We start from the raw sequence: 24,589 nt of genomic DNA on the forward strand, positions 1-24,589 counted from the left end.
ATTCAGAGTAAACATGCACAAGATTGCTGCTGTTGCCATTATAGCTTAGCCTCTGAGATTGTAACATCTTGTCTCATTGCTGCCACCTGGAGGCAACTAATATGGTTGCATGTGTATTATGTGTGAATGATTGAGTTGTGATGTATGTGAGTTTTTATTTGGAAGTTTTGTAGTTATTTTAATACTGTTTGATTGTATTATATGTATGTTTATTGTAGTGCGTGATTGATTCAGTGTGTGTGTGTCTGTGTGAATTTTAGTGTGTATTGGTGTGAATGTGCATTGTGTGGGTGACTGTGATTTGGTGAGTGTGTATTGTGTGTTTTATTGGTTTTAATATGTGCCTGGGAGAGAGTATTATACATCGACCGGGGAGACTTTCGGGGGCCCCAATTAGCATAGTGACGGGTAATGGGAGGTACGGCGTTGTGAGGAGAACGTGCCAGATAAGGGGAACTCGTCCCAGACAAGTAGTGTCTGTGACCTGTTCCGGTTCTCCTCACATCCCCAGGACTGCTGGTTGTCCTATCTGTCAGCCTTCGGATCTCCATGTGCTGTTGTTAAACGCCAGGTCGGTTCACCATAAGATCTCCCTTGTTCATGATTTAATTGTGGAGGAGGTGGCCGACCTGGCGTGCATAACTGAAACCTGGGTGGGCGATCAGGGAGGAGTTGCTCTTTCCCAGCTCTGCCCACCTGGGTATACGGTTCAGCATCATGGTAGAACCGAAGGACGGGGAGGTGGGGTTGCTGTGGTCTATAGGAGTTCTTTCTCACTCGCCAGGCACCCTGTCCAGGTGTCGACTGGTTTGGAGTGTCTCCACCTTGTGCTGGGCCAGAGAGACAGACTGGGAATTTTGTTGGTGTACCGCCCACCCTGCTGCCCAACAAATTCCCTAACTGAGCTGACAGAGGTAGTCTCGGAGGTATTGCTGCGGTCCCCTAGACTATTGGTACTGGGGGACTTCAACATCCATGCCGAGACTGCTCTATCTGGGGCGGCTCAGGACTTCATGGCCTCCATGACAACCATGGGGCTGTCTCAGGTTGTCACTGGTCCAACACATGTGTCGGGACATACTCTTGATTTGATCTTCGCCACTGGACATGGAGATGGTGATCTGGTGGTTGGGGGTTTTTCATCTACCCCATTGTCATGGACAGATCACCGCTTGCTGAAGTTTAGGCTCACAGCAACCCTTTCCCTCTGCAAGGGTGGGGGACCTATTAAATTGGTCCGCCCCCGGAGACTAATGGATCCTGAGGGTTTCCAAAGGGCTCTGGGGGATTTCCCGACTGAGAAGACTGGTGCTCCTGTCGAAGCCCTGGTCGGATTGTGGAATACGGAGATGACCCGGGCAGTTGACACGATCGCTCCCATGCGCCCCCTCCTATGTAGAGCTCATACAGCTCCATGGTATACCGTGGAGCTGAGAGTGATGAAGCAAGAAAGGAGGAGGCTTGAGTGCAGATGGAGGCGAACTCCTGACGAATGCAATTATGCCTTGGTAAGTGCCTCTTCTAAGCGGTATATAGTAGCGGTGAGGGCAGCAAAAAAGAGATATTTTGCTGCCAGTATTAAGGCATCTCTCTCCCGCCCGGCGGAGCTCTTTAAAATCGTACGAGGGCTTTTACATTCTGGCCCTCGGGACATCATAGATTCATCTGTAGCCCGCTGTGATGAGTTCGCGAGGCACTTCCAGGATAAGATCGCATGCATTCGCCGGGACTTAGACTCCAATATTATGGCAGTGGGATCTAATGAAGCATCCAGAACACGGTCTTGTCCTTGTTTATTGGATGAGTTTCAGTCTGTACAGCTTGAGGATGTTGACAAGATCCTTGGACTGGTGCGGGCGACCACATCTGTGCTGGACCCTTGCCCCTCTTGGCTGGTGAAAGCTGGCAGGTCCGGAACCGCTGGCTGGGCCAAGGAGATAATAAACGCCTCTCTGAGAGAGGGAGTGGTCCCTGACTGCCTAAAAGAGGCGGTTGTGAGACCGCTCCTGAAGAAACCCTCTTTGGACCCAAATAACCTGAACAATTATAGACCTGTGGCAAATGTTCCGTTCCTGGGCAAGGTGCTAGAACGGGTGGTTGCCAGCCAGCTCCAGGGGCTCTTGGATGACACTGATTATCTTGATCCATTTCAATCCGGTTTCAGGCCCGGTTTTGGCACCGAAACAGCCTTGGTCGCCCTGTATGATGACCTTTGTCGGGAGAGGGACAGGGGGAATGTGACTCTGTTGATTCTCCTTGATCTCTCAGCTGCTTTTGATACCATCGACCATGGTATCCTTCTGGGAAGACTCACGGAGTTGGGAGTTGGGGGTACTGCTTGGCAGTGGCTCCGCTCCTACTTGGTGGGTCGCCACCAGAAGGTAGTGCTTGGGGAACACTGCTCGATGCCCTGGACTCTCCATTGTGGAGTCCCGCAGGGATCGGTACTGTCCCCCATGCTTTTCAACATCTACATGAAGCCGCTGGGTGCGGTCATCAGGAGTTTTGGGGTGTGTTGCCATCAGTACGCTGATGACACGCAGCTCTATTTCTCCTTTGCATCCTCTTCAGGTGAGGCTGTTAACGTGCTAAACCGCTGCCTGGCCGCGATAATGGACTGGATGGGAGCTAACAGACTGAAGCTCAATCCAGACAAGACCGAGACACTGTTGGTGAGTGCCTTCTCTGCCCAGATGGAGGATGTTCATTCTGTTCTTGATGGGGTTACACTCCCCTTGAAGGAACAGGTGCGTAGCTTGGGGGTTCTTTTTGATCCTTCCTTGTCACTTGAGGCCCAGGTGGCCTTGGTGGCACGGAATGCTTTCTACCATCTTCGCCTGGTAGCCCAGCTACGTCCCTATCTGGACAGTGACGACCTCGCCTCAGTTGTTCATGCTCTGGTAACTTCTAGACTGGACTACTGCAATGCGCTCTACGTTGGGCTGCCCTTGAAGACTGTTCGGAAACTACAACTAGTCCAGAATGCAGCGGCCAGATTGCTGACGCAGACCAGAAGGTCCGCTCATATAACACCTGTTCTGGCCTGTCTGCACTGGCTTCCTGTTTGTTTCCGGGCTAGATTCAAAGTGCTGGTTTTGACCTATAAAGCCCTACACGGCATGGGACCGCAATACCTGGTGGACCGCCTCTCCCAATATGAACCTACCCGGACACTGCGCTCAACATCTAAGGCCCTCCTCCGAGTGCCATCCCATCGAGAAGCTCGGAGGGTGGTGACTAGAACCAGGGCCTTTTCTGTGGTGGCCGCCGAACTGTGGAACAGCCTCCCCGATGAGGTGCGCCTGGCGCCGACGCTACTATCTTTTCGGCGCCAGGTGAAAACCTTTTTATACTCCCAGGCATTTTAATGTGTGTTTTAATGGTATTTTCATCATTATTTGTATTTTTGGATGTTGTTTGGTTCTTTTATTGTTTGTTTGTTTTGTTTTCTTGATTTATTGTATTTATATATTGCTTGTTTTTTATCTTTTTGTACACCGCCCAGAGAGCCTTCGGGCTTAGGGCGGTATATAAATTAAATTAAATAAATAAATAAATAAGATTGTGCTTGTTATCCTTACTGCAGTGGAAATTTTCCCCTGTTTCTCTGTGAGAAAAGTGGGAGAGAATGGATAAAAAAAAGATGTAGGAGGAAAAGGAGAGGATGGAAGCCTCATTGAACTCAATAGGATGTGGTGAAGGGCAGCTGCCTATGAAGGAAAGTGAAAATGAATGGATTTTTTAAAGGGAAGAGAGTGGGTGGGGGAACTAAGCACAAAAATAAAAGTCCTATTGAAAGCACTAGTTTCTATTTAGGATTGGATGGGCCTAGGAGGAAACAAACTGGAACAAAGAAAGAGAAAGAATAATGTTTTTTTTTTAAGTTTTACTGAAAAAGGTTTAATATGTCTTTTTCGCAGTCCACGGTATGCGCAAAGCTCTCCTCCAGCACCACATTTCAAATGAGTCGATTTTTCTCTTATCCGCCTTTTTCACTGTCCAACTTTCACATCCATACATAGAGATTGGGAATACCATGGTCTGAATGATCCTGACTTTAGTGTTCAGTGATACATCTTGGCATTTGAGGACCTTTTCTAGTTCTCTCACAGCTGCCCTCCCCAGTCCTAGCCTTCTGATTTCTTGACTATTGTCTTACAAGATCTGAACAGGGTGGTTCATGACAGATGCTGTTGGAGGTCACTGATTCATAGGGTCGCCATAAGTCGTAATTGACTTGAAGGCACATAACAACAACAACAAACTGAAAGAGGACATGTATAAGCTTGGATGCTACCCTATTAGGAAACCAGAAAATGAGAGAGAAGGGAGGAAGGGCCATAGCCGAGTGGCAGAGCATGTGCTTTGCACACACAGTGTCCCAGGTTCACACACCAGCATCTCCAGGTAGGCCTGGGAGAGAACCCTCTCAAACTGGGGGGAGGTAGCGAGCAGGGTACCACAGGGCTTGGTCCTGGGCCCGCTGCTCTTCAATATCTTCATTAATGACTTGGATGAGGAGGTGTAGAAAATGCTTATTGGATTTGCAGATGATACAAAGTTGGGAGAGATAGCTAATAAACTGGAAGACAGAAACAAAATTCAAGGGGATCTTGAGAGGCTGGAGCATTGGGCTGAAACACCAAAATTAAATTTAACGGGGATAAGTGCAAAGTTCTATACCTAGGAAAAAGAAACCAAATGCACAGTTATAAGATGGGGGGAATACTTAGCTCAGCAATACTACATACGAGAAGGATCTTGGGATTGTAGTTGATCACAAGCTGAATATGAACCAAGTGCGATGTGGCTGCAAAAAAGGCAAATGCTATTTTAGGCTGCATTAACAGAAGTATAGTTTCCAAATTGTGTGAAGTATTAGTTCCACTCTATTTGGCACTGGTTAGGCCTCATCTTGAGTACTGTGTTTATTTATTTATTATTTATTATTTGTTTTATATCCCACCCTTCCTCCCAGCAGGAGCCCAGTTCTGGACATTGCACTTTAAGAAAGATGCAGACAAACTGGAACAGGTTCAGAAGAGGCCAACAAGGATGATCAGGGGACTAGAAACAAAACCCTATGAGGAGAGACTGAAAGAACTGGGCATGTTTAGCCTTGAGGGGAGATATGACAGCACTCTTCAAGTACTTTAAAGGGCCAGGATCTCTTCTTGATCATCCCAGAAGGCAGGACGCAGAATAATGGGTTTAAGTGGCAGAAAGCTAGATTTCGACTGCACAATAAGAAAAACTTCCTGTTGGAGCAGTATGACCATGGAACCAATAACCTCAGGAGGTGATGGCTCTCCAACACTGTCGGGGATGCTTTACTGTGGATTCCTGCATTGAGCAGGAGGTTGGACTTGATGGCCTTATAGGCCCCTTCCAACTCTACAATTCTGTGAAATCCTGGAATGCTGCTACCAGTCAGTAGAATCAATCCTGAGCTAGATGGACCAACAGTCTGACTGGGGAAAAGGCAGCTTTCTAGGTTTCTAATGTTAACAAAAACGTAAACCAGTCGAGCACATTCAAGGTGCAAATAGTGAGAAATAAGGATGTAATCCCATAGCCCAGCTGTGGGGAATCTTTGGTCCTCCAGATGCTGCTGAATGACATCTCCCATTGCCCAACATCTGGAACACCTGCTAGAACCTAGTAGTATAGTGGCAATTCACAAGTGTGGAGTCCCTTCATGTTAGTCATAGCCACCCCTCCCCCCCTATTTGTTGCGGGGTTGAGAATGAGATCCTTGTTAATGCCTTCTCCCACAATAGACATCCCTAAGAGCCAATAAGCATAAGGGGAGAGTGATTTTATTTATTTATTTATTAGACTTTTATACCGCCCGACTAGCTATAGCTCTCTGGGCGGTGAACACAAGACTTTTCTCAGTGGCTGACTCATCTCCTTTCACTCTGATTGGCTCCAATCAGCAGGAAAGGTCAAGGAAGCATGTTAGAAGATTCTTCTCAGTGGCTAAGACACTTCCATTTCATGGTTATTGCTGGAGACACAGGGACCCTGCTCCTAAAAAAGTAAAGGATCTAAGATCCCTGAGACCCTGGATGACCCCTTGAATTCAGTGGGGCTTACTTCTGAGTAGGCATTGCAAGAGTGTAGTCCTCTGGTCTAACTGTGCAATCAGGTCTTCTCAGAAGTAAGCCCTACTGCGTTCAGTGGGCCGGGGTGTAGTCGTCCAGGGTCTCGAGGGGGGGGCTTGGACCCTTTACTTTTTGGGGAGCCAGGTCCCAGTAGGTTGCCTATGTCTCCAGCATTCTCTGAACCAATTGGCATGAAAGGGCATCACTGAGGAGAGTTTTCTAACATGTTTCCTTGTCCTTTTCTGCTGATTGGAGCCAATCAGAGTGAAAGGAGTGGAGTCAGCTACTGAGAAGACTCTTTCCAGTAGCTAACCCTCTCTTTTAATGTTGATTAGCTTCTAGGGACGGCTGTTGTTGTGGGAGAAGACATTAGGCTAGACGAGAAACAGAAAGCAGTATTCAAACCTGGCCCTGTTCCATAATTTTAGAAGATTATGTAATCGTAGAAGGGGCATGGCTGTGACTGTCACGAAGCGACCCTGCACTTCTGAATTTGCCACCATACTGCTGTCAATGGGGTTTACTCCCCCCAAATAAGTGGGTGCTAAAAGCCCACATGCATAGGCTCGGAGCGTGGAAATGAATGAAAAACGGGAATGGGAGAAAGGCGTTCGACTGAAAGCAGCGGAGTTTTTAGCTGAAAAGAAGAAAGACGCTCGACTGAAAGCAACAGTTTTTCGGTGCGTCTGGGGGTGAATAAATTAAAGATTTTTTTGTTTAGAAAAAGGGAAGCGAAAAGAAAGCAGAGAGTCTGCGGTCAACAGGGCATTCGCTTCGCGCTGGCCGCGTCGCTATGAGGGAAAAGGTGAGAGGGAAGGAAAGAGCGAGGAGGAGACACAAAGGGAAGGCGGGCGAGGGTGAGACGAGGAGCCGCCGCAGCTCCTCTTCCCGGCGACGGGCCAACGGCTTTGGGGCTGGGCGTGCTGCAGTCTCCGCCTCCCTTGGAGCGGCCGAGCCCCACTCGGTCAGACACGGCCGGCTTCTTCTCTCTTCCCGCCCCCTCGAAGCCGTGGGAGGGACGGAAAAGGAGCCGCCGCCACTGACGGGAAGGAGTCGGCGGTGGCGACAACGAGGGAGAGCTGACGAGGGTGAGGCGAAAGGTGGGGAGTCGCCTCCAGGGCCCGACTAGGCCGCGGGGCTCTCCCCCTGGGGTGAATGAAGCACACCCGGGAGTCGGGGGGCGGTTGGGTGGGCTTCTCCCCAAGGTAGCCCGGCTCCTTCACTCCTCACTGCGCCCACGTCTGGGGCTCTCACTGAGGGAAGGGAAGGGAAGGCGGCCTATGGTGGGGAGTGGTCTGGCTTTGACAGGGGCTGACCTTTTTTTCTTTTTCTTTAGGGGGTGGGTGAGTGCTTTTCCATGCCTGAGCTACCCTCCTCCCTTTAAAATGTACCCTCGTTTTCCAAATGTGTGGATTTGACGGGGAGGTTTGCTTTAGGTGCTTTGTGTCAGCAAAAAATGATTGAGGGGGCTTATCTGGGTGGTGTTTAGACAAAAGAGGGGCTACAAGAGGAATCTTCAAGGGGGAGTGGATCTACACCCCCTATTTGCATCCTGTATGTGGATGGGCGCTTTGGCAGGGACTGGGGTGCTTTTATTTGTTTGTTGGGGAGGGGGGAAATTAATGTTAGGGAATTTTGGGTGGGGGCTGCTGCTTTTTGCTTTATCAGGATACCCCCCGCTCCCAGTCCACACGGTTTTACTTATTTCCCCCCCTTGGGGCTGGTTTCGGTTGCAGGATGAGAGAGATCTGGAGGTTCCACCCGTTTTAGAGATGGGGTGTTTTTAAGAGGATCTGCCTTCTGTCACCCCTTGGATTTGAGGAGGGGTCTCATCCTGTACCTCTGTTTTCTCCGTAGGTGGAGGTGCAGGACCCCTGACTCCCTACTAGAGATATAACATTTCTGGAAATATTGAAGCCATGGGGAAAAATGGGCTTTTTTCCCATTTCCCTCCAGAAAAAAGCAAACTTTTGGAAAAATTGGGGGGGGGAATGCAATATTAGCACTTTTTACAGATTGAAAGTCACTTTGTTACTTCAGGAACATAAAATGTAATTATGTACAAGTTGGTTTGGCATAAAATTATCACATTTGGTATATAAAAAGTACATTTTATTCAAACAGTTATTACAAATTAAATTTACTTTTTTAAATGTTTACTTTTTTTTGGTAACAAATGGACCTACAAGCTCTTGAACTGTAAGAAACCTCTTTCGTTTTGCCAGTTTATGAGGAGCAGGCAAATTTTTTTTAAAAAAAACCCAGAAGAAACCATCAATATTAATAACAAAGAAACAGTGTCAAGCAGACATAAAGCATCCAATCCCATAAAAAGAACTGAGAAAAAGGGGGGCACCAAGATTCAATGAAACATGTTATTCATCATTCTAAAATAAAACATTCCATTATCCATTTTTTCCCATTTTTTCAATGTTTTGGGGGAAAAAACAAAAAAGGCTTTGGAAAAAACGGAAAAACCCTTTTTTTCCTGATTTTTTCCAGGCCTTCACATCTCTACTCCCTACCTTTTGATAGTAGCTCTTTGTGCTTTGTCAAGGTGGAGTGATGATTATGTGTAGAGTGGTGGTCTTGGCTGACTGTGCAAGGCTCTTTGTCAGGAAAGACAGGGATTTGGGGGGATCTTCCCCCCCCCTATTTTGTGGCTGGTATGTTTTAGAGTGCTGTATAATCTGGTCAGGCATTGTTGGAAGGGATAATCTGTTCATTTTGCTGCTGGGGAGATGAATGCTTTGTGAGGGCAAAAATTCTTTGATGGGGGGGACTCTTTCCAGCTCGGACTGTAGATCAGGATGCGAAGGATCTATAGCTCTCTTTTCCAGGTGGCTGCTGAAGGCAATCTCTGCCTTTAGTTAAAGGGTTTACTGGTGGGTGGTGAAGATTAGGCTACTTTGACAAGCGTGGGTGAGAGGACTTATTTTGGGGGGTGTCTTATATTTCATCTGAATGGGGGAGCCTTTTTTTAAAAACTCCTGGGTTAAATCTTTTGTGTGTATATGGGGCTATGTTTTTTGCTTGCATGAAGGCTAGAGTCTTTGGCTGTCAAGATAATAGGATTATAAAAGGCGGGGGATGAGTTTAGGTAGGGTCAGTATATTGGGTTCTCCAGATTTAATCTGAAATTACTTCTCCAATGCCCCTTTGCGAGGGTAGGATCACTAGCCTTGTTTGCCATGAACAGAGTCTGTAAGCATGTGTATGTGGAGTGGTGTGGGACTCAAAGCTGTTAAGTTTCTCCTGTCAGTCTGCCATCATGGGGGGGGGGGAGAAGCATTCTGGAGCTCTTCAGATTTGGGGCTGGGCAGGGGCGGGGGAGATGAACACAACTTGCTTTGGTAGCCTTTCCCTTTTCATAGAATTGGAGGAAATGTAAAGGGTCACTGTGGGGTGGAAGGCAAGTTGGAAAATCTGTCAGCGTGCTAACTGAGTCACGCAGACTGCGCTAAGTTATCTGATCTTTTATTGTGGATGACAGCAGCAGGTTTCACTGGTAACCGGGCAGCGATCTTGCCTGAGAGACAGACAGACAACACAGGCATACCAGCACTGAGGCCAGCTACCTGGCTCTGGAGCCCTTTAAAGTGTTTTGTCCAGATCACTGCTGTTAGCAATTGAGGTTCTTTCTCCTAGGTCACCTTCTGACACAAAAGCACTTGTAAGCTACCAGGCAGTGTCATTTGAACTGGGTGGAGAGATGTAGCAATCAACTGGTGTGCAGTCTGCTGCATGACATCAGTGGTTGGGTGGCAACACCATTGGCTGAAGGGAACAGAATAGTTGCTACTTCCTTCCTGCCACGAGTGTTAAGAGATTATGGATGTCCTTGCAGAGCAGCTGAGAATCTTTATGATTTACCAGGTACAGGATCCTCAATTGTATATATGTTGATTGCAAGGAATAGAATATTTAGAATGACTACACTCAAGTTATTTCTCAAAAGCTTTGTGTTTCTTATCAGAGACTGCTTTTCAGTTTTCAGTTTCGCTTTAAGCTGCTGCTTGGTGTGTATGTGAGAGAAAGGCATGTGAGTGTAAAGAAGAAATAGTATGTCACTGGGATTCTATTCTGCTGGATGGGTAGCTGGATTTTTATTTATTATTTATTTATTTATTACATTTATACCCCACCTTTCTTTTCATGCTAGAAACCCAAGGTGGCTTACATATGGTTCCCAGGCAGTCTCTCATTCAGGCACTGACCAGACCTGACCCTGCTTAGCTTCAGCAGGGTGCTGGCCTCATTATTTTTATATATTTATTTATTATTTGATTTATATCCTGCTCTTCCTCCCAGCAGGAGCCCAGGGCGGCAAACAAAAGTACTAAAACACTTTAAAATATCATAAAAATAGACCTTAAAATACATTAAGACAAAATTAAAAACATTTTTTAAAAAGCTTTAAAAAAGCTTTATAAACATCTTAAATAAAAAAGGTTAAAAAAATTGTAAAAAAAAAGGTTTTAAAAAAACATATTAAAAAGCAATTCCAATACAGATGCAGACTGGGATAGGTCTCAACTTAAAAGGAAAGAGCAAAGTCTTCAATAGGCGCCGAAAAGATAACAGAGATGGCGCCTGCCTAATATTTAAGGGGAGGGAATTCCTCATGGTAGGTGTTGCCACACTAAAGGTCCATTTCCTATGTTGTGCAGAACAGGCTTCCTGATGGTATCTGCAGGAGGCCCTCACCTGCAAAGCGCAATGATCAACTGAGTATATAAGGGGTAAGACGGTCTTTCAGGTATCCTGGTCCCAAGCTGTATAGGGCTTTGTACACCAAAACTAGAACCTTGAACTTGGCCCGGTAGCAAATGGGCAGCCACTGCCTCATGTGCCTTCAGACCATAGCCTGGATGGAATAGTCCTTTTTGTCTAGTGTTTGGTAATTTAATTTTTTTTCTGTTGGCCAACATGCAACTTTAAAAAACTGATTAAAAATTGGAGTGACATATTTCACCCTCACTCTTGTGTGTGTACAAATAAGTTCGTGCCTCTGTCTCTAGAGTGTGATGATACCTTTTGTGCCGGGGGGAAAATATTAAACTTTTGGTCATCAGTAGTTTTGTGATGAAGTTGAAATACATTTGGTAACTTCTGCCTTTGAGGTTTCCATTGTGCTTTAGCATGTTTGTGACTTTTAAAAGTAAAATATGAAAGTTTTAACAAGTAGAATTAAACATAACAGAATTAGATTCTGTACTAAATAAGCGTAGGTAGAAAAATACTGTGTTCTGCCATCTTGTAAGTTTAGACTTGTAAAGAGAGTGGTGAAGTGTGTGTGTGAGAGAGAGAGCGAGAGAGCGCATGTGTAATACAATGAAAGGATCATGTTTTGTTCCTGTTCCAGCTTGAAATGGAATTTTAGATTACATAAAACAAGCACATTGCATAGTGTCTCTTTTATATTCCTCTTAATAACATGGTATCTTAATCTTTGCAATCTGTAAGCATTTAGCTGCTGTCATATCTCTGGCTAGGGAAGTATGCCACAAGTATATAATGGTCCTTAGTTGAAAAGCAATTAAGAGGAGGGGACTTCATTTTTTTAAAAAAATAGTGCTCCCCTTCTCCTGCAGGAAGGATTTCCTTGACTTGTACTTCCTAAAGTAATGGCAAAATGGCTGCTCATGCTGCCTGTGAAAATTGCTGTTAGTGTCCCATATAGCATCAGCTGCACAATGCTTGTCATTTTAAAAACAAGAGAGGGTCACTTTTGGGTTCTACTAAAGGTTACCAGGTCTATTGTTCAAAATTAAAGTGTGGAAATAAGGAGATAAACATAATAACAGTAGGACTGTGATGCTGCAGAGCAAGAGACTGGCGCCAGTCCTAATCAGACTCATGATCAATGTATTGACTCATGATCAATGTATTCTTTTGTTTCCCTTTGCCCAAGTCCAAGAGATATCTTAGAAAACTTACTCTGCTAATTTTATGTTTTGTTACTTTAGTCCAGTTGAATAAGGAAATAATGCATAGTTGATTTAGCTTTTCCAAATTGTCAAGCTAGAATAACTGGAAGAAAAACTCATTGAAAGAAAATAATTGCACAATATTTTCACAGTAATGTAACCAAAGACAATCTGGGCTTTGTGTTTTATATATAATTTAGTTTAACTGTAGTAATTTTAGGTGAGAGAGGTTGACCTTCTAGTCAGTCTGTCGCCCCCCGCCCCCTTCCATTCAGGACAAACTCCATGTTATGGAATATATTTCACCATTCAATCCTTGATCTAGTGAGTACATTTGTGAGTGGAGAGTTTTGTAAATAGTTGAATTCCTGATTGTACGTGCCAGATTTGCATGAATGGAGTAAAATATATATATCTAGGACAGATGAGATCGGCATTGACACACCTGTGAGCACCATATACAAAGTTATGAACCCAACCCTTCTCTGCTAGTGTTGGTGTTGATTATTGCATTTCTCAAGGAGTGGTAATGCAGGTCTTGTAACTCCCGATGATATAATTATGTTACATGAAAATGGCATAAAAAGTTGGGACCTCTGAACAGTAAAGGCAGAACTGACATGTGTCAAGTGTTCTGGAGTACACTTTCTTGCATAAGAACATCAGAAGTGCATTGCTGGACCACACCAAGGGCCACTCAGTCCAACATTCTTTGCAAGGATCCCAGTAACCAATCGATGTTAGGTGGTCGACTAGTAAACTGTGGCTACCTTCTGACCACTCTGCATTAGGAGGTGCTGTTTGAAATTTCTAACCCCCAAAGGCCATTGATAAGATGGACAAGGTCTGTCCCATTTATTCTGTGCCTTGTTTGAATAGTTCATTGCAGCCTTTGAACCACATATACTGACACCCCAGGCTGTGCGCATAAAAACATTCATGTATAAGCAAGGCTCTAGGTGACAGGAAAACCATTCGTTGGCTCCATTTGCTTTTTGATTACTTGAGTTTTCCTTGGGGGCTTTTATTGCAGGCAGTGACCTAACACAAAGAGGGGGGCTTGGCACACAAGCCAAGAAATGTCAAAATGGCTGGGCTTCCCTTGTTTGAAGTGTGCTCCAGCTGAACAATTTGTCTCCTGTTCTGCTGGTCCTTGCGTCTTGCTTGGGAGTGGCTGAGGAAAAAGCATCATCTTGGCTCCCTGTCACCAGACTTGTCATGTACCTTCTTCTGCTCTCCTTTCCTTGTGTATCCTGCTTAAAAGCCCAGTGTTAAATGTTCACTTTTGTTGTGAAAATAAAGATGCAAGTCCTCTTGTGAGTGGGAATTGGCGGAGGGAGGTATGTGACTCATGAAAGCCACCTTTGTTTATACCCTTGGCATTCCTGTTGGGAGCATTTGCTAAGACTTTGGGAATGGTATTGGGTTAACATGTTTCCAGCTGCCTCAGCTGCAGAAGGGCTTTTTGATATTTAAATGAAGTGCATGTTTCTAGCACATTGGCAATGATCTCAGCTTTTCTGAGACATATTTTCGGCTAGTGGGGGAGTTAACTGTGAACAGCACTCTTAGCTTGCTTGTTAGCAGTGTCTCAGGAGCCCAGGAGTCAGACCTGCTTGTTGTGCTAGTTCCACACAGGTTTTTGTTTCAAGGGGCTTGGATGTAGTGCAGAAGGAAATGGGGAAGACATAAGAACCCCGATCCACTGCATATTTTCCTTTCTCGTTTTCACCCTTATTAGCTGCTTCATGTTCTAATTAACTTGGTTGCTTGCTCTGCATTTTGAGCAGTTCCTGACACGTTCCAAACACTTCCAAAAAATTGTGCAGGAATACTAAATTAGAAACAGAAATTATAGATGCAAAGGGAGCCTAAGAATTAGAGAAATTCTCCTTTTAATCTTTTAAGGGACTAATTCTTCCCAGCTGCTCACACTCTGAGAAATCTGGATCTAGCTATGTTTGCAATGTGCAGAGTGTTTTATGAGGATGAGAATAGGAAACGAATTTAAAGATTCACCCTAAATTATGGCACTCCTTAGCTATTTTTATTAGTAGAATATGTTCCTAAAACTAACAGGGAGATTTTGCTGGAAATCAATCTGTAGGGTTACTACGCTGCACCTAACTGTTTTTCAGCCTGAGGGCTGCATTCGGCGTTGTCCACCCCCCTGGGGGCTGCCTGTCAGTGGGTGGTGTGGCCACCTCACACTCTTTTCACAAGTACACACCCCTTTTCAGCTAATTCATGCAGATCAATTGAGGAGGAGAGGTTATGACCAAGAGGGAATAATATGTATTCCGATCAGAGCTGTGGGCTGGGCAAAGAGGTTTAAATCTCTCTGCCCACCCTAGCACTGTGTCTACTTGAAGGCTTTGCCCCCCCAAAAAAAATGCATGTGAGCTGAGGATTAACCACCCCAGCTATAGTGTTTTACCAATTTCCAGAGGGGTAGTCAAATTATACTGTTGCAACAAAAGCCATGTAGTAGCTTAAAGACTATTGTGCATTTGATGAAGGAGACTATGGTTGGGGGAGAGCCAGTGTGGTGTAGTGGTTAAGGTGCTGGACTATGACCTGGGAGACCCAGGTTTGAATCCCTACACAGTCATGAAGTTCCCTGGGTGACCTTGGGGCAGTCACTGCCTCTCAGCCTCAGAGGAAGGCAATGGTAAACCCCCTCTGAATACGGCTTACCATGAAAACCCTATTCATAGGGTGGCCATAAGTCGGGACCGACTTGAAGGCAGTCCATTTCCATTTTCAGGGTTGGGGAGCCTTTGGGCCTCCAGATGTTGTTGGACTACCTCCCGTTATCTCTAACCACTGTCCATGCTGACTGGGTCTCATGGATGTTGGGGTCTGACAACATTTGGAGAGCCACAGGTCCCTCATTCCTGAAGTAGAGTCTAATCCATACAAACTTATGCCATAACAAATTTGTTAGTCTTTAAAGTACTAGAGCATCTTTGTTTTAGATTGTCTTGCCAGATACTGTCTTCTCCAGATACTAAGTTGGCTGAAAAGTTGAAGGAGGTTTCTTTAATTGTTGCCCCTGTTAGTGAAAGGTTTTCCCATGAGAGTGGTTGCTTCCTGTTTAGCTGCTTCATTTTCTGATGCATCCAGTCAGAAGACTAGGGAGCGTGATCTCTCTTACATGCATTCCATTCTTATGTATGCAAACTTTGATTTTTCTTGGGATTTGACTGCCCCTCTGTCATCATTAACTGTTTATACTCTCACACACACTTTAGAGACTCAGTCTTGCAATGGAGACCAGCTAGGTATACCCAAAATCTTAACCTTTATGCTCAGTCCATGTACTTAGCAAATAGTGGAATAAACAAATCCCTCCAATTAATACCCGTCTTTGTATTTTGTATTGTAGACTTAGAACTGTATGTGAAACACCATAGGAGCTAAAATCTGCATGCTGAGTGTGTCCTGCTTCCCATGTGGGAGACTGCAAAAGTTTGTTTGTTTATTTAGATATTTCTATACCGCCCTTCACCATACATTAATACACATTTCTAAAACCAAATAAAAATCAATACAAAGTAGACTCAACGTAACCTAAAAAAAACAAAACAGGAGATAGCATACAATAGTAACTGGTGCTGTACAAGCTGATCTTAACAAATTACACCTCCTCTTCTTCAAAGTCCTGGCAGAAGAGATCTGTTCTGCTCTTGCTTCTTCTAGAGAAAACCTCTGAAAGCAATGGTAACGTTTGGAAGAGGATTCCTGATTAAAATGCTTGTATGTGTTCGGAGGGCCACTGGCCTGGTGTGCTTGCTACCTTAAGCCATAGTCTGAAACAAGTGATGGCTTCCCATGAGCAAGTGGCATGCTGGTATGCACTATTCAAATGGCAGCTGCCCTACTCCTCCCTTGGCTGAGCTGCGAGGAAACAAACCACAGTGTGACTTTGGGTTTTCTGCAAACCAATGCTTGTGGTTTGTTTCTCCCAAACCAATAAGTAGTAAGCCAAGAACAAACCTCTTGGCATGTTTGGAGAGAAACAAACCACCAGCGCTGGTTCAAATGTGACACGAAGCCATAGTTTGCTTTAGACTCTGGATTATGGTGATGTGCAAACTGGTTTATGAAGGCGTCAGAGAACGTATAATCTACCTCCTTTAGCAACTCTGGGGGGAGGGGTTTAATATATTAATTAAATTGGAGTCGGGACCTTGACTCCAATATTGTAACAGTTGAATCTAATGAGGTGTCCAGAACACAGTCTTGTCCTGTTTTATTGGATGAGTTTCAGTTGGTACAGCTCGAGGATGTGGACAAGGTGCTTGGACAGATAAGGGCGACTACTTCCGCTCTGGACCCTTGCCCCTCGTGGCTAATAAAAGCTAGCAGAAATGGAATGGCCGGCTGGGCCAAGGAGGTAATTAATGCCTCGTTACGAGAGGGAGTGGTCCCACCTTGCCTGAAACAGGCGGTAGTGCGACCGCTCCTAAAAAAGTCCTCCTTGGACCCTGATAACTTTAACAACTATAGGCCGGTAGCAAATGTTCCATTTCTGGGCAAGGTTCTAGAGCGCGTGGTCGCTCGCCAACTCCAGGCCCTCTTGGATGGAACTGATTATCTGGATCCATTTCAATCCGGCTTTCGGCTGGGGTTTGGTACAGAAACTGCCTTGGTCGCCCTGTATGATGACCTTTGTCGGGAGAAAGACAGAGGGAGTGTAACTCTGTTGGTTCTCCTTGATCTCTCGGCGGCTTTTGATACCATCGACCATGGTATCCTTCTGGGGCGACTCGCGGAGTTAGGAGTTGGAGGCACTGCTTGGCGGTGGCTGTGCTCCTATCTTGAGAATCGTCTCCAGAAGGTGATGCTTGGGGAACACTACTCGAGTCCCTGGGTGCTCCAGTATGGGGTCCCGCAGGGCTCAGTTCTGTCCCCCATGCTTTTTAATATCTATATGAAGCCGCTGGGTGAGGTCATCAGGAGTTATGGAGTGCGTTTCCAGCAATATGCTGATGATACGCAGCTCTATTTCTCCTTTTCATCTTCTTCAGGTGAGGCTGTTGCTGAACTGAACCGCTGCCTGGCCGCGATAATGGACTGGATGAGAGCAAACAAACTGAAGCTCAATCTTGACAAGACTGAGATGCTGCTAGTTGGGGGGCCCTCTGCTCAGATGGTTGATGTCAGACCTGTCCTAGATGGGGTTACACTCCCCCTAAAGGAACAGGTCCGTAGTTTGGGGATCTTATTAGATCCGCTTCTGTCACTTGAGGCCCAGGTAGCCTTGGTGGCACGAAATGCGTTCTACCAGCTTCGGCTGGTAGCCCAACTACGACCCTATCTGGACAGGGAGAACCTAGCCTCAGTTATTCACGCTCTGGTAACCTCTAGATTGGATTACTGTAATGCTCTCTGCGTAGGGTTACCTTTGAAAACGATTCGGAAACTTCAGTTAGTGCAGAATGCTGCGGCCAGAGTTCTTACTGGGACGAAGAAATTCGACCACATAACACCTATTCTGGCCCAACTGCACTGGCTTCCAATATGTTTCCGGGCCAGATTCAAAGTGTTGGTCCTTACCTATAAAGCCCTTAACGGCACTGGACCGCAATATCTGATGGAACGCCTCTCCCGCTATGTTCCTACCCGTTCACTCCGCTCGACGTCTAAGGCCCTTCTCCGGGTCCCAACCCATACAGAGGCCCGGAGAACAGTAACAAGATCTAGGGCCTTTTCGGTGGTGGCCCCCGAATTATGGACCTCCCAGATGAGATACGCCAGGCACCTTCTCTGTCATCTTTTCGGCGCCAGGTAAAAACCCACCTCTTCACCCAGGCATTTTAAAGTATTTAAGCTTTTAATCTTATTTTTTAGTTTTCTTTCACTTTGTTTATATAATGTTTATATTGTCTGCGCAATACACACTTGCTGTATTTTAAATATTGTGGTTTTATCATGTTGTACACCACCCTGGGAGCTGCTAGCTATAGGGCGGTTTAGAAATGCAACTGAATAAATAAAATAATAAATAAATAATTACACAACAGGTCACAATTTTGAATGTAGTAATGTATCTCTTAGACGTTCAGTGACTGCCTTTTAATCTTCATCTGTGCTGTTTTGGTTTTGTGATTATGTATTTATGCAGTTGTATATTCTTTAACGGTTGGTTGACCGTAGTAAAAATGTTGTTGGCCTAGTGGCTAAAGTGCTGGGTTTGGTTGTTGGAAACTTTGATTTAAATCAAGGCTGGGGAACCTGTGGCCACCCAGATGTTGTTGGATTCCCAACTCCCATCAGCCCCAGCCTGAATGGTCAATGGTCAGAGATTATGGGAATTGTAGTCCAACAACATCTGGAGGGCCACAGGTTCCCCATCCCAGCTTTAAATCCACACTCAACCATAAAACTCACTAGATGCTCTTGAGTAAATTACTTCCTCAGAGGACTGTTGGGTGGTTGAAATATCACACTTGAACTCTTTGGAGGAAGGTTTGGATTCAAGTGAAACATGTATATAGGTAATAGCACCTGCAGACATTAAAAATACATATCACTCTGATAAACAGTATGACTAGGCAAACTGAACTGATGTTAATAGCTCACACCTTATTTTTTCTGCAAGTCTTCGACTTTAAAAAACATCTATTTTACCTTCTCTGTTAATTAAAGGTGGTAATTTTCTCAATTTGTCAGTTACTGCTTTGAAATAGCACAAAGATATGCCTGACATCAGCCATCTAAAGCAGTTCAAATGGATGTTTGGGTATTCCATTATTTGGTTATTAAAGCACACACACACAAATTTGGGCATGCATACGCCAGTCATCCATCAAATGTCACACAACTTTTGGAAGTTGTTGGAAGTGTATAGATATTTTAGCAGGCTCACAGAAATGTTGGGAAACACTCGTAACTCAATAAGGGTCTGCAGCGAGTTTTAAAACTTGTTCTCTTTAGACAACTATTTTATCCATATCAAGACTATATTAGTATGGATGCTTCCTATATCTGTCACTGTCTCTCAGCCTAACTTACGTCACAGGGTTATTGTGAGGATAAAATGAGGTGTGGATGGGTGGATGGGTGGATGGAGTCATGTACACAAATATACATACTTGGTTTTGATGTTAAAAGAGAGAGAACATATGTCATTATCTTTCCAGTCAAGAAGCTGTAGTGCAACATAAATTGGACTTTGTTGTAATGGTGCATCTTAAGTTTGCAGTGCAGTGTTGAGGCATGCTGAGTATTTTTGGTTGCCCGTGTTTTTAGCCAAGAATAGTGCTAATAAAAAGCAGCAACATTGCCTGGTGTTAATAGCTTAGGTTAGGGAGATCTACCAGAGCTCCAACTGCTATGCTGTGACAATAAAGAAGTAATTTGCCAAAAATTCTCCAATTTGGTCCCCATAACTGGTAATGTCAAGTTGTGTACTGACCAGGCAGGTGACTAGTACTACAAGAGAGACTAGTTTTTTAACTGGCTTACAATATTGATGAGGCTGACTGGTATTTTTGTGCATGTTTAATTCATTTATTTAGACGTGCAAATGAATGTCTGTGATGCACCGTTCACTTGCCTGTTTTCTAAAGTGCTCCAAGATGCAAAAAGTTCTTTCAAGTCAGACTGTATTTCACTCTTTTGTTTGTTAATAGCAATTTCAGCAAGGTTTTGATGGATAAAGTTAAACTACCCTGATACCTGGGTTCTCTTTATGTTTGCATTTATGTATTTAAAATATTTCTATCCCGCCCTTCTACCCTATAATAGGGCACTCAGGGCGGCTTACAAAAATAAAATCAAACACATACATAATAAAATTGTAAACAATAAAATCACAAAAACATTAAAATACATAAAATACAATTAAAATACATAAAATACACGCACATACACATAAGACAGTTTTGAAAGCAACAAACAGAACTTCACTCAAGCTTGCTCTGGATCCCTATAAGCATTCCATTAATCACCTAAAAATATATATGAACGTAATTGTGATTAACAAAACAGAGGTTTTTATTGTATTAGCAAAACATTTCAGCTTCCGCCTTCATTAGCTGCTAACATACAATGCTGTTACCGAGGTGGCAGTTATAGAGCTTTGAGGATGGAATGCTCAGAGGGGCTTCATTTGCAGAAGCTATGTAGTGAAAGGCATAAAATCAGTGTCAGGCTCTACCTTCAGTCCCTCCCAAAGGCTCTCTGGAACAAGATCGTTTTCAGAAGTCTACACAGTGTATGTGTGTATAGAGCAAGTGTGAGGAACCTTTGGCCCTTCACATGTCTCTGAACTACAGCCCCCATAACCCCATGCCATTGGCCACTTTTGCTGGGACTGATGGGAGTTGTAGATGAGCAACATCTGGAGGGCCAAAGATTCCCCACTCCTGGAACAAAGAGAGAAATTAGTGGTGTAGTGGTTAGAGTGTTGGACTAGGACCTGGGAGGCCAGGGTTCAAATGCCCACTCAGTCATGAAGCTCACTGGGTGACTTTCAGCCAGTCACTGTCTCTCAGCCTCACTCACCTCACAGGGTTATTGTGAAGATAAAATGAAGTGGGGGGGAGGGAGCCATGTACACTGCCTTGAGCTCCTTGAAGGAAAGGTGCAACATAAATATACATACTTGGTTTTGATGTTAAAAGTAATAGCCAGATAGCTATGTTCCGCCTGAAGGAAGAACTGTTTTCATATTCTTGTTGCTGTGGATACAGTCGGAATAAATTTCCATGCTGTTATGCTTAGGCAAGGGAGTAAAATGGTAACTTAAGGAAGCTGCCTTCTATCGGGTCAGACTATTTAGTCCAGTATCACCTACTCTGAATGGCAGCAGCTCTATAGGGGTCTTAGGCAAAGAGGTTCTGATTCTTTAACTGGATATGCTGGGGACTGTTTATACCTAGGATCTTCTGCATGTAAAGAAGGTGCCCTAGTTATAAACTGTGGTCTGTCTCAAACTTTCATCAGGTCTCCCCCTTTGTATACTGTCTTGTTCCCTGAATACTTTATTTTTTTGATAATGTCACAACATTGTATGCTGTCCAGAATGCACAGTCCTGTAGTTTACGTAAAAGCAGCAGAGGAGTCCAGGCATTGTCATCTCTCTGCAATAAAATTTTATCTCTCCTCCCGCCCCAGAAAAAGATAGACGATTGGATAACATAGAATGGAGGCTTGGGGGAGTGTTCTGCCAATGGTGGAAGCTGTTTAGCTATTAGTTGAAAAATTCTCAGGTTTCTTGTAGTTAGGATCCTAGGACCTGGGAGACCAGTGTTAAAATTGCCACTTGGCCATGAAGCTCACTGGGCGACATTGTTGCTGATCACTGTCCCTCAGCCTAACCTACCTCACAGGGTTGTTGTGGAGGGGTGAGAACCGTGTGTGCCACCTTGAACTCCTTAGAGGGAAGGTGGAATAAAAATGCAGTAATAACGACAACTAATAAATGTCACTTCAGTGTAGGGATGGAAAGATCTGTCAATTTTGGTGTTCTCAGTTTCTCGTTTTTCAAATCTTAATTTCAGTTCTCCCTATTTCTGCAGTAATGCACACATTTCTCATTATATAATGCATTTTTCAGTCACATATATTATTTTCACTCATATATTCATTTTTATGCACACTTTCCCCTAATATGGTTATTGATAGATTCATCTGGAAATGCAAACTGAATTGAAATTCCTGCCCATCCCTCCTCTAGCCCCAATATACACTATAGACATCTTTGGACAAATCTCACAATTGCAGCCTTTCAGTTCTGTATATAGGAATAATAAGGTACTAAAGCTTAATCATATGTAACTGCATTTGCCCATATCCACAGAAACAGAAGAAACTGCCGTTTACTAGATCAGACTTTTCATCCATCTAGACCAATATTGTCCACTGGGACTAGCTGTAGATCTTCAGGATCTCAGGCAGAGGTCTTTCTCCTCACCTGCTATCCAACCTATTTAGCTGAAAACACCAGGATCTAGGAACTTCTGCATGCAAAACATCAGCTGTCCTTTCAGCGCTGTTCCTTCCTCCATTATCCTTGACTACTCCCTTCCTCCCTTGCTGTTGTCTCCTCACTGTCAAAATATGGATTGCAAGGTCCTTTTTGCTTATATGACTCTAAAGCCATGTATATTTAGGGCACAGTCCAACTCGCCTTTACGCTGGGCTGAGGGGAGTTGGATGCGGCGGATCTCCAGCTGAGCCAGGTTATGCCAGCGTAAGACTTCCAGCCTGGCTCAGCCGGGGTTCAGCCAGCCAGCTCAGCCGACTCAGCTGAGACTGATGTAAGTGAAGCTGACAGAAGCTGGCATAAGTCCCGAAAAAGGAGCATTCTGGGGGCGTATCAGGGTGTGTCAGGGAAGGGCCGAAGTGCAGGGACTTAGGTCACTGGATGCGGTGGAACTTTACACCAGCACCACTTCTGCCAGCTTCCCCTGAGTTGGATTGCTCTGTTATTATTTTACAAACTTGTCAATATTGGCGTAATGATTGCAAACACCTTGTATACTACAACTGCAGTAAAAAATATACAGTATATTTTTGTTTTGTTTTAACTAAGCTTTTTCCTGTCCAAAGGTATTTGTATGTTTTCTGTAAGATATCTTTGTAACTGTTCTGTTGAGGAATAATTAAAGCCAAGGTTTTTTAAACATGTAATTTTTTTTGCATGCTGTGTTCTGCATATTCTTGTGCTCCATATTTATTGCCAAGATCAAGTTTTATTGGCCTTCAGTTTGCAGGTTCCTAATCAAGGGTTATATAACAGTGGACTCTGCATATATGTTATCATTGGGACAGTAGTCTTAGATGGATAGTTGAAAGTCAAGCAAATGGCTGATAATCTCAAAGGTAATGTTTCAAAATTGTATGTTACAGAGAGTAACATTGCATTTTTAAAAAAAGTTTCTCAATTACTGTTGAAAATATTTTTCTACTTCAAATCTTGACTTTTTCTTCATTTCATGTGTAAAAAAAAGTCTTTATAGAATGCATTCCTTGTGCATTTTCTTATTACAGTGATTAATGCCTTCATCCAGGTATTACACTTTAAGTTGTGTTTAAAAAGGTGCCAAGTGCACATTTGAATGAAAATTTAACTGTGCATTTCAATGAGAGCAATAAATTAGAGCAGCCTTTCCCAACCTCTGGGTCCCCAGATATTGTTGGACTACAATTCCCATCATTCCTGACCATTGGCCATGCTAGCTGGGGCTGATGGGAGTTGTAGTCCAGCAACATCTGGGGACCCAAAGGTTGGGAAAGGCTGCAGTAGAGTGTTTATACACATTCTAGGAAGCATCTAACTTACACCCATGATTCCCAATCTGTCATAGGGAACCATCAGATGAGTGTGTTTCCTTCTCATGACCCATGAACTTGAGCAAAAACAAAGCATTTGAATGGACGAGCCATTTGTTTAAATGAGGCTTGTGCAAGAGAAATGCTTGCTTGGTTGTTCCCATTCTTCACCCCTCCAGTTCAGGAATTTGCAGTGCTTATGAATGTCTTACTGTTCTGTATGCAAGCATTCTAGACGTACTATGGAAAACATTAAGTTGCAATTTTTTATATGATTTAGCATATATTTTGACGACAGATGTTATGGAGTTGGACTCTTTGAGATGTTGCACAGGGATTTACTTAACTATACATTTTGAATATACTGTATATTGCAGTACTTTTTTTCTGATAGAATCTATCAATACAGAGTACAGGCACTTCTTTTTTCTGCCCATGGCAACCATTTTGTGCTGGCACTCACATCATTTTTATCAAGGTATGAGTACTGGCACCTTACTTTTTATAAGTGCTGCCTATATGTATCTTTGTATCAAAAAATTGTTCTTGTATAAGCAGGCCTAGGACGATTTGTGGTGGTTTATAACAGGCAGCTTCAGTGTTAAGACTTTTCCCTAATCTTTAGCAGATTGAAGTTTGTACAGTAAGCTGAATATTTTAGTCTGTGGCTTTGTCTGTTCAGAGTTTCTCTTTGGAGGGTAACATGTTGGGTAGATTTAGACTGTTTTCTTTCTTGTGCTGGCTCCATGTATTATTAGATTTCTACATTCCATGTAAACCCTAAATTTACTCTATGGTTTATATAATAAACTATAGTCTCAGCAAGAATCTAGAGGTCCCTACTCTGGAATAACAGCAAAAGCCATGTAATGAAGCCCTTGTTAACTAGCAAGCATGTTAATTAGCTGTAGTATTGTAATCCTATCGGTGAGGGAAGCTGTTGCTATGTCAATTGTTATTGATTTGAGTTTTTAAAATTTTGAAGTCCAATCTTCTCTCCTGGCTCTTTTTTTGGACCTGCGCTGGTGCACGCAGCTCAAAGGTCTACACTGCACCTCTCCCCTGCTCCTGTTGCTGCCACAGTGGAGAGGAAACAAGCCAGAGTGTACCTTGCCATTATGTGGGACCTAGGCTCATGGTTTTTTCTCTCTAAAGAAACCATGTGCAGTAAACCAAGTGCAAACCTTGGCTTCCATTTGTGGTTGGTTTGGAGAGAAACAAACCATGAGCCTGGATTTGCACTTAATGACAAACTGACATAACATG

General features: G+C 44.0%; 1 protein-coding gene across 14 annotated transcripts in view; it reads left to right on the top strand.

The window, feature by feature from the left end:
- The first annotated feature begins 6,970 nt into the window (after positions 1-6,970).
- Positions 6,971-24,589, top strand: part of CLIP1 (CAP-Gly domain containing linker protein 1) — a 161,671-nt gene continuing 144,052 nt past the window's right edge. For 5 of the 14 annotated variants that reach the window (XM_061603005.1, XM_061603003.1, XM_061603014.1 and 2 more), the window contains exon 1: positions 6,972-7,195. The gene's annotated coding sequence lies outside the window, so the exon portion shown is untranslated. Of the gene's footprint in view, positions 7,259-9,901; positions 9,984-24,589 lie in introns of those variants that run through there. The other 9 variants (XM_061603015.1, XM_061603012.1, XM_061603018.1 and 6 more) reach the window with 7 other exon arrangements.

The sequence above is a fragment of the Rhineura floridana genome, chromosome 19 (assembly GCF_030035675.1).
Source record: "Rhineura floridana isolate rRhiFlo1 chromosome 19, rRhiFlo1.hap2, whole genome shotgun sequence".
Classification (NCBI taxonomy): domain Eukaryota; kingdom Metazoa; phylum Chordata; class Lepidosauria; order Squamata; family Rhineuridae; genus Rhineura; species Rhineura floridana.